Source organism: Pleurodeles waltl, chromosome 8, assembly GCF_031143425.1.
Source record: "Pleurodeles waltl isolate 20211129_DDA chromosome 8, aPleWal1.hap1.20221129, whole genome shotgun sequence".
Taxonomy (NCBI): domain Eukaryota; kingdom Metazoa; phylum Chordata; class Amphibia; order Caudata; family Salamandridae; genus Pleurodeles; species Pleurodeles waltl.
This window is the reverse complement of record NC_090447.1, coordinates 910,841,046-910,853,058: the sequence shown is the minus strand read 5'-3', so window position 1 is coordinate 910,853,058 and position 12,013 is coordinate 910,841,046.

Below are 12,013 nucleotides of genomic sequence, written 5' to 3'. Positions count from 1 at the left end.
GGCTTCAATCACCCCCCCCCGGGGGCAGATCAGCCAGAAAATGGCCAATCTAGCCCTCAGTGGGGCCAAAACATTGAAAAATATATTGCCGCTGCCCTAAAAATACAGTTTCCTAAATCCCTGGTGCTTAGCGGTTTTCGACCCTCCAGGGGGGCAGATCGTCTGAAAAAAGGCTGATCTAGTCCCAATCTAGCCTCTGGGGAAGGCGAAACATGGATCCAATTTTGCCCCGAAGGAGAGACCCTTGCCTAAGGGGTCGCCGCCCTAAATCAACAAAAAAAACATCCCTGGAGTCTAGTGGGTGGACACCTGCTTCACGATCGCGGGCCTCTCCTGCTATCTTAGAGCAGGAAATTCATTCAAAACAGAATGGGGGGGGTGGGTGTGTGACCCATGGGATAAGCGCTAGCACTCCCCCCAAGCGCCTGGTGCAGGACTGCTGGTCTCATCCTCAGCACACGAGCACTGTAGCAGAGGACGAGACCAGCTCATCCGTGGCACACAAGGAGTTAATTCTATATCCTAACTGAAACATCCCTGTAACCTTTGTTTTTTTCAGTGAATTTCTATGTTTTTTAGAGTATAGTCATTTTTATTACTATATGTTAATCTAACCACCGCCGCAAATGGCCTTCGGCTGTGAGTGGCGGGAGTTGGCTACAGGGATTAGCCTGGGGCCAGACCCTGAGGTCAACCCCCTATAAACACCTAACCTTGTGCCGTGCAAGGCCTTTACCCATGCACAGTAGAGGTTGCCCAGAAGGCCAAGCCTGTGGCCAGACCCTGCGGACATCCCCTTAATCACCCAACCTACACTGCGTATGGTCTTGGCTGTGTGCAGCGGGAGTTGGCCACAGCTTGTCTCTCTGGGTGTAAAAAGTGGTGTGAGATGGTTATCAGGAGATGAGAGTTCCCATGAGTGTGTCTGTCTGGGTGTGAGAGTGCATACATCAGTGTTTTAGTGGGTACGTCAATGTGCGCATGGGTCTGTAAGTTGGTGCACAAGGGTTTCAGAGGGTCTGTGAGTGGGTGTGTGAGAGTCTGAGTGGGTCTGTGAGTAGGTACATCAGTGTTTGAGTGGGTCTGTGAGTGGTTGTGTGAAGGTCTGATTAGGGCAGTGAGTGGGTGCACTAGGGTCTGCTTGGGTCTTTAAGTGGGTGCTTGAGTGTCTGAGTGGATATGTGAATGGGTGCGCAAGGGTCTGTGTGGATGGGTGTGTGAGTGGGAGAAAGAGATTGAAAAAGAGAAGTTGAGAGAGACAGAGAAAGAGTGAGAGCGATAGTTTTTTAGGAATAGCTGAATGATACACTTAGAATGAGATATTTCTGGACATTTGTCTTTTAAAAAGAGTGAGATCACCTTTCATTATGAAACTTAAACCTAGACTAGAACTATCAACTGTCTGCCTGAGGGTCTGTGGCCTCAACCATTATGTCACAGTCTCTCTGTCTCTTACTCCCTCTCTCTCCCTCTATCTCTCTGTCTCTCTCTCTTCTATCCTACTATAGGACTGAAGAGAGAGAGAGAGTGAGAGGACAGCACTGGGAGCCTCAAAGCTCCTGTGGTCCTAGCCGTCCCCCTGCATCCTGCAGAAGATGGCATTACTCTCAGAAGCAGGGAGCTGCTTAAAGTAGCAGCATCCTGCTTCTGACAGCAATGTTTTCACCTGTCTTTCCTGCATGCATATTTGCATGCATGGAAGACAGATGAAAAGTATGCATTCTGACAGAAGGAGCTGTTTGACAGCTCTCGCTGTCAGAACCCAGACTTTGTTTTCTTTTGCGTTTGCTTGGTGGAAACTGTCAGCTGCCACCAGGCAAAAGAAAACAGCTGTTTCCCAGGGGTGGGTACCCTGGGACACAGCAGGAGCTGGCCCTGAGGTGTAGCGGTGTTCTGGAACATCAGTGGCTCCTCGAGGAGGACCTCACTGCACCCCTACAACTAGTATAGCCTTGGTGAGGTGGTGGTCCTCAGGAGGTTTGGGGTCCAAAACAGACCCCCTTCTCTTTTTTTATTGAAGTCTCTAGGAGTGGCAGGGGGCAGGGCATCCCTCTGTTATATTTGTAAAATCCCCAGGAAGGTAGTAGTCCTGAGGACTGTAGGGGGGCCGAGCAGCCCTCTCGCACCAGATTAGTTTACCACCCCATGGACATGTCAGTCCCTGGGGCTGCTAGGGAGGCAGAGAGGCCCCCCGCATCAGATTTCTTTAGTGCCCCAGAGTAGTGGCCATCCCTGGGACTGCAGGAGGGCCAGGAAGACCCCCATATATAAAAATGAATTCCCCTAGAACCTGACCCACTCGGAGGCTCTATAGAAAACAAGCCTGGAGCCCGTGCTTGTTTCTTTTTATACATTTTTGCCTGATCTGTGGATCCACCTCTGGGATCCCTCTGGGACCCCAACACTAGAGCTAAGGGGTCAGGGTGACTCTACCCTGGCCCCTTTTCTTTTCTTTTTTAAATTTTTTCCTGTGACTTGGCCGAAGCCAAGTCCCAAGTTGGCTCCCAACACTTCCTGGTTTGAAGTGTTGGCAACCAATCAGAGCTGTGTATTCGCCTTGCACTAGCTCTTAATCTTCGTGAAGTCATCGCGGGCAGAGATATACAAATTTATTTTCCTTTCAATATATCCAAAACTACTGGACCGATTTACACCAAATAAGCAAAAGCACAATCTGACACCCAAAAGCTAGCTTTCTGCCAAATTTGTGGTAATTGCGTCCAACTGTAGTCGTGTCTAAAGGTCCTATGGGAATTAACATGTAAAATGCAAGTTTTTGACCCCTCCTTTTTCTTGGCTCTCACTTGAGAGATCACCCTGAAACTGTGTGCAACAAGAATCACTGGGATACTTTATTGGGAAATTTCATCAACCGGTGCCAAAGTTATAGGCAAGTAAAAAAAAGCTTTTTCTATGGAAAGATGGTCCTAACTATAAATACCTATTGGTGACCATCATTAGGCAATATACCTACGTAATGTCCAGGTTTGATGGTGAAGCACAGGAATGCACTCCTGACTCACTACAGGGGACTATGCAGCTTTTTGTGTGGGGACAGGCACAGCCCTTTTCAGGTGCAAGTGTCAGCTCGTCCTTCCGTTCAGCCCAGGATGACTCGTCAGCCTGGTGATGGGCCTTCAGGAAGTAAACAGCCCTTCAGACACACCTAAACTCCCTTTACGTGTAGCTTTCTAGAGGGAATGCAGAGAAGCCCAACTGTCACCCACCCCAGATGCGTGTTATAGACAGGCAGACAGCACAGAATGTAAAAGTAAGGAAAATGCCCATTTTCCAAAAGTAGCAGTTTTAGACTTGCAACTTTAAATCAAGCTTCACCATAAGTTGTGATTTGAAATTGTGAGTCCAGGGACACCAACTCGAAATATTATCTTGTCTCAATTAGAAACTACACTTATAAAATGTAATAAGGTAATCCAAATGTTATCCTATAAGAGATATTGTTTTTGTAGTTGTGAAATTGGAGAGGTGTTCACTACCAGGACATGTTAAGCTTTGAAGTACATGTCCTACATTTTAAGTTCATTGCACCCTGCCCTCTGGGTTGTGTAGGGCCTACCTTGAGGGTGACTTTTATGTATAAAAAAGGAAAAAAATTAGGATGATTGAGGCCTGACAAAAGATCTACCTTGGCAGTCAGAAATGTCAGTGTCAACTGCACACACAGGCTCTGTAAATGGCATGTCTGATCCATGGTAAGTGGGCTCCGTAAGTGTGTGGCACAGTGAGTGCTTCAGGTCCTCTAGTAGCATTTAATGTACAGGCCCTGGGCACCTGTAGTTGCTTTTACTAGAGTCTTAAAAGTAAATTAATTAAACATGCCAATTGTATATATGCCAATATTACCATGTTCAGGGGAGACAACACAAGCACATTAGTACTGGTTAGCAGTTGTAAAGTGACCAGAATCCTAAAGCCAGCAAAAATGAGAAAAATGGAGGAGCTAGGCAAAATGTTGAAGGGAACCCCACCCTACGGCTGTCCAGTTTAACATTTGCCTATTTGGTTGTGCACCTAAATCTAATGGAAACTGTGCAAAAGTGTTTTATTATTTGGGGGAGGACCGGTGTCCACCATAAGTAATCAAGTCACTATCTTGTTCAAATAGTCAAAAAAAAAAACCAGGCGTATTTGAGGCTTCTTCTAAAAAATAATAGCCCAATCTGCCGTCAAGGCTGACAGAAATGGCCAACAGTGATGTGCCCCCTTTGGGCTATTATTTTTGGGCAGAAGCCACAAAGACGCCAGGGTTTTTTCCTTTTGCCTTTTTGTGTGGGTGTGTGGCCCCTTGGGAAAGGGTCATCCCCAAAGGTTTCAGTAATTTAAACCTCAGCTCAACAACTTGTAGCTGTGCCACAGAGCAAGCCAGTTTAACATAGAGAAACGTAAAATATTTAGAAGTATCAAAACAGTTAGTCAAAAACACAATAAATAAAAATCCTACTCCAGTTTTGAAAAATAGTGTAATATTTAATAAACCAAATGAAGTAAAAATGGCAATTATTCAGAAGTTAAACCACAGATATTATTTTTTAAAGATTTAAGTGAAAATAGCAACATAAATTGCAAGCACCAATGGTAGTCAATGGTTGCATTAGAAAGGGTCCTAGGTGTGATTTGAGGGTGACCAATATGGAGCGTGTGTTGGATACATCCAGACCTTTGGCCTTGCTAGGGCCTGGAAGTTTAGCAGTTTGTTTTTAAGTCCCAGTCTGAAAAGGAATGTAGTTGACAGACAAACTTGAAAATCAATCTGACACTTTGGAACTCCCCATGAAAAAGAAGGGGTCTACCCCATTTCCAAGTACACTTCCAATTACCAATTCAGAAGCTCATTGTATTTACATCAGCATTTAGGCCCTCAATATGAGCACAGCGGTCCGTACCATGCCGCCGGCGGAGGCGGTAAAAACCACCAATTAATGAACCAAACAAAACCCAGGCATCCAGAAAACCACCCACCGCCAGTAGAGGAGTGCCGACAACGACGGTGGAGTTCACCCACAGGCTGACGGAAAGACCCAACCCGCCCATCAAATTATGAACCACTAGTCCGCCGCGAGTTCCGGGACGGGAACCACTGCCACGCAAAGGCAGGCGGAGATGAACAAATCCAATGAAACACTCACCGGAGGCCCACACAACGCACCGAAGCAGACATGGAGAGAGAGCTGCAGATCATGCCAGCCCTGCTCCTTGCCATATACTTCCATGACCGAGACTGCCGACGAAGACAACAATGGTAAGTACCGCAACCTACGAAACAAGGGAGGAAAGGGCACAGTTACATACCCACCCACTCCACCTACCCTGCAACGCCCCCCCAACCCTTCCCAGCAGCACAAGTCATATACCCCACAGCAAGAGGTACTTACCCAACACAAGGTAAATCCAACTTGACCATAGTACATACAAATGCTCTACACCCACAAACAATGAAACAATAGACCAGGGTGCAACAGTGTGCCGCCCAAACACAGGCCACACAGAAATATTTTATGAAAGCTCACAGAGCCAACTACTTCAAACAAGGCCAATGGCCAGTCCGTAGTGCTACAAGTGCCATGGGCCACAACGGACCCAACCTGACTCCCAAATGTGCACGGTACTCCACCTAATGGGGCAACAAAGGGGCATCCAGGCACCTCACGGGACAGGGGCAGGGGGTGGTGGAGGTGGGGACATGCGACGGGGGTGGGTGGACTTGCGCTTGGAAGGTGGAGGGGGTGTGGGTTTGTCCTTTGAAGGATGGGGGGGTTGCTTCGAGCGAGTGGAGCCAGATGGACTTGGCTCTGCACAGGGCTTCTTCTTTTCTGGGGAAGAGGCATGGGAATGTGAGGGGCGGACAGGGGTGGAAGGAGTGGAAAGGGTGAGGAGGTGTGCACGCTTAGTGACAAGAAGTTTCTTCGGAGCAATTGGGGTGGTCCTGGATGAGGGCGTGGGAGTGGAGGCAGAGGCTGTGAATGTATGTGTTGTAGGGGTGCGTGTAGTGGGTGCAGGTGACTGGACAGTATGCTGTGGTGTGGTGGATGTGTGATGGGTGGGAGTCTTGGTGCTTTTGTGTGTTTTTGGAGGAGGGGGGTGGACACAGTGGGAGAAGACAGGCTGCCAGTGTGGATGTCTGTTGTGTGGGTGTCTGCAAGTCTGGTGAGTGTGCTGCATGTGTCAACTACAGTAGTTGTGGTGAGTGCAGGTGTGGTGTCTGGGGTGTATGAATGGATGTCTGCTATTGTGGTGAGTGCAGTAAGAGGAGCAGCAACAGTGACTGAAGGTCCAGTGCATGAGGGTGTGGATGTAGAGGGGACAGACAGGGAGGCGGAAGAGGTGGGCACACTAGGGGAAGTGGATGTTGTTGTGTGTGCATGTGTATGTTGGCTGTGTGAATGCTTGTGGTGGGAGGTGTGGTGCTTGTGTCTGAAGTGTGCTTCTTGTGTGTTGATGTGCTTGACTGCGTGTCAGATTGTGTGCTTTGGACAGATGAAGGGAGTGGGGTGCTGGAAGGGGTAGAGGAGATTGGAGGGGGGACGGAATGGCCAGGGAAACTGGCTGCCGTCCAAGAGGAGGCCAGAGCCTGAAAAGATCTCTGTAGGGCAGACACGGCACTGTAAATGCTATCCAGATAGGCATTTGTCTGCTGCACCTCTAATGCTAGCCCCTGGATCGCATTGACAATAGTTGTCTGCCCTTCAGAGATGGTTCTCAGGAGGTCAATAGACTCCTCTGTGAGGGCAGCAGGGCTGACTGGGGCAGGGGAGGAGGTGCCTGGGGCGAAGGAGACGCCCACCTTTCAGGGTGAGCGGGCACAGGCAACTCAGTGGGGAGCAGAAGGGACTGTGGTGATGGATTGTGAGGGTGGCAGAAGATGTCACCGTAGTGGTGTGGCCACTAGGGTCCGCCACTGCCGGGTAGACCCCATTGGAGGAGGTCTCGGAGTCACTACCTCCAGTGGTAGTTGCCTCACCTGTGGTACTGCCCTCGCCCTCCCACCCACTGGTCCCCTTGGCGTCGGATGTCTCTGCCTCCAAGGATCCGTGGGCCGCTGCTTCCCCAGTTGCCGGTGCCTCAGCTCCCTCGCCAGATGTTGCTGCTGTACAAAACCAACACAAGAGAACAGGGATGGGTAGACAAAACTGGAGAGACACTTGTAAATAGCTGAATGGAGGTACATAGTAGCCAGACATGCACCCACCCAGAAGACACACCCAACAGGCAGCACCGTTCACTATGCCCATGGCCATGCCCCTGACTACTGACCAGAACACTGCTCTACACCCATCCCTTGAACTACCTTAGGAGGTGACGTGTGGGAGACCTGACAAAGACACCCCTACAGGCTTTGGGGACCATCATGTAGATGGACAACAGTCAGAGTCCCTGCCTCTAAGCAGCATGAACCCTAATAAATAAAACACAGACATCCTTCCAGACTGAAGTTTGTGACATGAGTACTCACCCCCTTGTGACTGCTTTGCAGCCTTCAAGCACCCATCCAGGTCTGGGTACGCCACCACCAGGATACATTGCATGAGGGGGGGTCAGTGCCCGAAGGGAACTCCTTCCATGTTGGGAGGACTTCCCCAGCTGGGCCTCACAGATTTTACATGCCCAGCGCTGCGGGTCCTCCCACCTCTTCCTGCAGTGGGTGCTCCTCGGGTTGTAGACCCCCAGGGTCTGCACCTCCTTGGTGATAGCATGCCAAAGCTCCCTCTTCTGGTGGGCGCTGACCTAAAAGGGTGACACAGAAATGGAACACAGAGGTCAGGCACTTGCACAATAGGTACAGCTGGCTATTTGTCCACTATGGGACGGACAGTACTATCAGACTTACAGGACATACGCATGCAGCATGCCATGTACCATGGCCCATGCAGGCTCAGAGGTGCACACATATGTCCTTACAACACCATCCATTACACCCAAACAGTGCATCCCAAATCCAGACTCACCTGTACCTCTGGCCGTCTGTAGAGTTTTGCGTTCAGGGGCAGGACCCCGTCCACTAGCCTCTCCAGTTCCTCCTGGGTGAAGTCTGGGGCCCTTTCCCCTGCAACACGAGCCACATCCATGACCAGAGGCAGGACACAGCATGACACACAGTGGAGTACCTGTCCGCACGAGATCAGGGAGACAAGTGAAGTATAGATGATGAATCCGCGTACTTACCGTGGCGGTGTGCACCGTCACCACCGGTGGCGATCATGATACGCCTGGATTCCCCATTGGCATCCATGTTAACCAATGACGGTGTGAACGGCGGTTAACACTGCCTTACGCTGTTACGTCAACCGCTAGCGGTATGAGGTCACTTCCTCAACGACAGGCCTGGATTACAGTGGGCACACATTTTGTCAGGAACTATGCATCTATAAATAGAATCGTGCACAATGCAGGCCCTACTACCCACATGAAGCACCTATGTATATGACCATTTCGTAATATAACACACACGAAAAACACTGTTCCCTCATTGAGGTGTAGATGTAAAGCTGTCAAGGACTTGTTACTGTTGAGTCACTACAATGAAGTATGCAATGCACAATTGATGACAATGTGTGCCTTTGTATGTATGTTCATCACACCTTTTTGATATCCCTCGTAGGTACCGACTGTTGTGTCGAGGAAGGGCACCATCGGTGTACAGACCACTTATGGATATGAGGACCATGGTGGAGCGTCAGATCATAATCAATTACAGACTCACCCGTGCAACAATTCAGGAACTTTGGGCCACATGTACGATGCTTTTTGCACGTCGCACACAGCGAATCTGGCTGTTTGAGATGTGCAAAAAGCACTTCCCGATGCACAAACCCAGTTTTGCGATTCAGTAACATTGTTACTGAATCGCAATATGGGATTGCGACTCGCAATTAGGAAGGGGGGTTCCCTTCCTAATTGCGACTCGCAGTGCAATGTAGGATTGTTTTGTGACCACGAACGCAGTAGCAAAACAATCACAGTTACCATCAGTGTCACACTGGTGGTAACACATTTACAAATGGGAAGGGGTCCCCCTGGGACCACTTCCCCTTTGTGAATGTCACTGAAAAAATGAAACAAAAATGTTTCATTTTTTGTTTTTGTAATGCATCTCATTTTCCTTTGAGGAAAACGGGCTGCATTACAAAAAAAATAAAAACTGCTTCATTGAAAAGCAGTCACAGACATGGTGGTCTGCTGTCTCCAGCAGGCCACCATCCCTGTGAGGGCCACAATTCCCAAGGGGGTTGCAAATTGCGCCCTACCTCAAGAATATTTATGAGGTGGGCATTTGCGACACCCTTGTGAGTCGCAAATAGTGTCAAGGACACTATCCCACATTCGGATTTGCGACTCGCAAATTGCGAGTCGCAAATCGAAACTTTGCTACATGTGGCCCTTTGTGCTTTACTGGATCCTGTACTAACTCAGGGAAATCGTAATCAGCATGCCATCCCTACTGAAGTGCAGGTGCTCTCGGCACTCCATTTCCTGGCCACGGGATCATTTCAAGTGACAGTGGGCATGGGTGCTGGATTTTCACAGCCAATGTTCTGCATGGTACTGACAAGATTTCTAAATGCATTTGTACTACACCTGAAGTCCTATGTGAAATTTCCCCAAAGTACTGACCTCCCTGCCATCAAGTCTGATCTCTATGCCTTTGACAACATCCCCCATGTGAAAGGTGCCATCGATGGCACCCACATACCGATCATACCCCCAGGAGTCAGTGAACAGGTGTACAGAAACAGAAAGAACTTTCATTCCATGAACATCCAATTGGTATGTACTGCAGACCAGTACATATCACATGTGAATGTCATGTTCCCAGGTTCAGTCCATGATTCCTTTGTGCTGAGGAACAGTAGTGTGTCACAGAAAATGGAACAACTCCAAGAGGACAGAGGGTGGATCATAGGTAAGTGTTTCTGTCACTAACTGACACATAGCAGACAGCCAGGCTGTCTGAATAAGGGGCTTAACAATGACTACTCTGTATTGCACCTTTTTCTAGGTGATTCTGGCTATCCAAACTTGTGTTGGCTCCTGACACCAGTGAAGAATCCTAGGATGGATGCAGAGAGGAATTACAATGAGGCCCACAGACCTACTAGGATGGTGATAGAGCGCACAATAGGTCTCCTGAAGGCTAGATTTCGTTGTCTACATATCTCTGGGGGTGCCCTGGCCTATGGGCCTGAAAAGGTGTGTAGAATAGTGGTGGCCTGCTGCATGCTGCACAACGTGGCAGTGAGACGTTCTATCCCCCTCTTGGAGATGGAGGGTGCTGCATGTCCTGACCAGCTACCTCAGAGAGGGGAGGAGAGTGATAGTGATGATGAGGAAGGGGAAGATATCAATTCCAGGACCCAACTGATACAACTCTACTTCCAGTAACTGTGTGGGATTTAGGGCTGACATTGGGGTTTGTAACACATTCTGTCAGTGTGATTAGTCATATAGGGGGGGGGCGGGTTAGATTATGATATGTGAAACAGGGCCTAGTCCTGCATGGTACATATTTCAATTGAGTGCATGTACTTTGGGCCCACATTTAGGCACACAGGAGTCCTTTCATGCAACGATTTGACAATAAAGTAGTTATCAGCCAGTTGCATTCATACTTCACTTTGTTCCCATTTTAACACAGGGGACAGTGTTACAGGTGTGATATGTGTTTTAATGGTGCCAGGGAGTGAATAGTGCTATTTACAGTGATGGCAAGTCGTCATGGGTGGGTGTCCTCAATGCCAACATGGTGTCAGCCTTGTTGGTAGTATTGGTGGGTCCATCATTTCTTACATTGGTTCATATTGCCTCTTAGCAATGTGTGGTGGTTGATTGAGCGGGATGGTTGCTGTGCAGATTGTTACTGAGTTACTTCTTGAAGGGGGCCTTGTTCTTTGCTGGGGTTCGAGTGCCATATCTTGGCCTGAGGGTCCGTTTGGGCACCTGCTGTTGATCTTGAGGGGATGACATGGTTGGCCCTTGGGTTTCCTGTGTGGGTAGTTCCTGGGATGTTTCTGATGATGGTGTAATTGCCAGGTCGGTGTCCAGTGCTGTAGTGGGGGCCTCCTGTCCTGTGTGGGTCTCAGGCTGGGTTTGTAGCAGCTGCAGCAGTGCTCCTGCTATGCTGGCCATTGTGGCATTGTGCTGTTTCCACTGCTCCATGGCCTATTGGTGGTGTTCCTGCTGCATCCTCTGACTGTGCTCCAGGGTGGATACTATCTGTGCCAACCTGTCATGGGTATGCTGGTAGGCCCCCAATACCTCAGATATCACGTCCTGGGCTGCTGCATCCATCCTGTGGCCTCCCCCCAGCAAACTGAGGCCCTAGCACTTGCCCCAGCCCCCTGTGCCTATGTCCCCTGCACAGGTCTGGCAGTACCACTTGTACTGGGGCCCTCGCCTTCTTGCATGTTGGGAGTGGGAGACTGTTGCCTCTGTACCTGTGTTCTACAAGTCTGTGGCCTGGATACACTGGTGTGGGGATGCTTGCCCTGGGATGCTGGTCTTGACTGGGTGGTAGGGGTGTCAGTGATATCCTGGGTGGGGCTGCTGCATGATGACAGTCCAGGACTGTGTGAGGGGCCTGCCTGCTCATCAGTGTCCAGGGATCCTTCCCCAGTGTCCTGTGAGGTGCCTCCGTCTCCATGGGGGGCACTGGCACTCCTTGTCCCGTCCGTGAGGGTTGCATGGGTGGTGGTGCCTCTTGGGGGACATAGACATGTCTGTTACAAATGCATGAACATTTGGGGTGCACAGGACTGGGCTATTTTGTGCTGGTGTTACTTTCAGTGGCCATCCAGGGTGACTTTGTGAGGTTTACACTGCATTTTGCTTCGGGTGTGGGTTTGCATTTGAGGGGGGTGTAGTTCCATTGTGGATCCTTGCACTTACCTTTTCCTCCCAGTCTGTGTATGTGGGTGGTGCTGGTGGCAGTCCTCCCCCATTCTTCTGGACTGCAATGTGGTGCCTTGATGCTATGCCCCTGACCTTCCGCCGCAGGTCG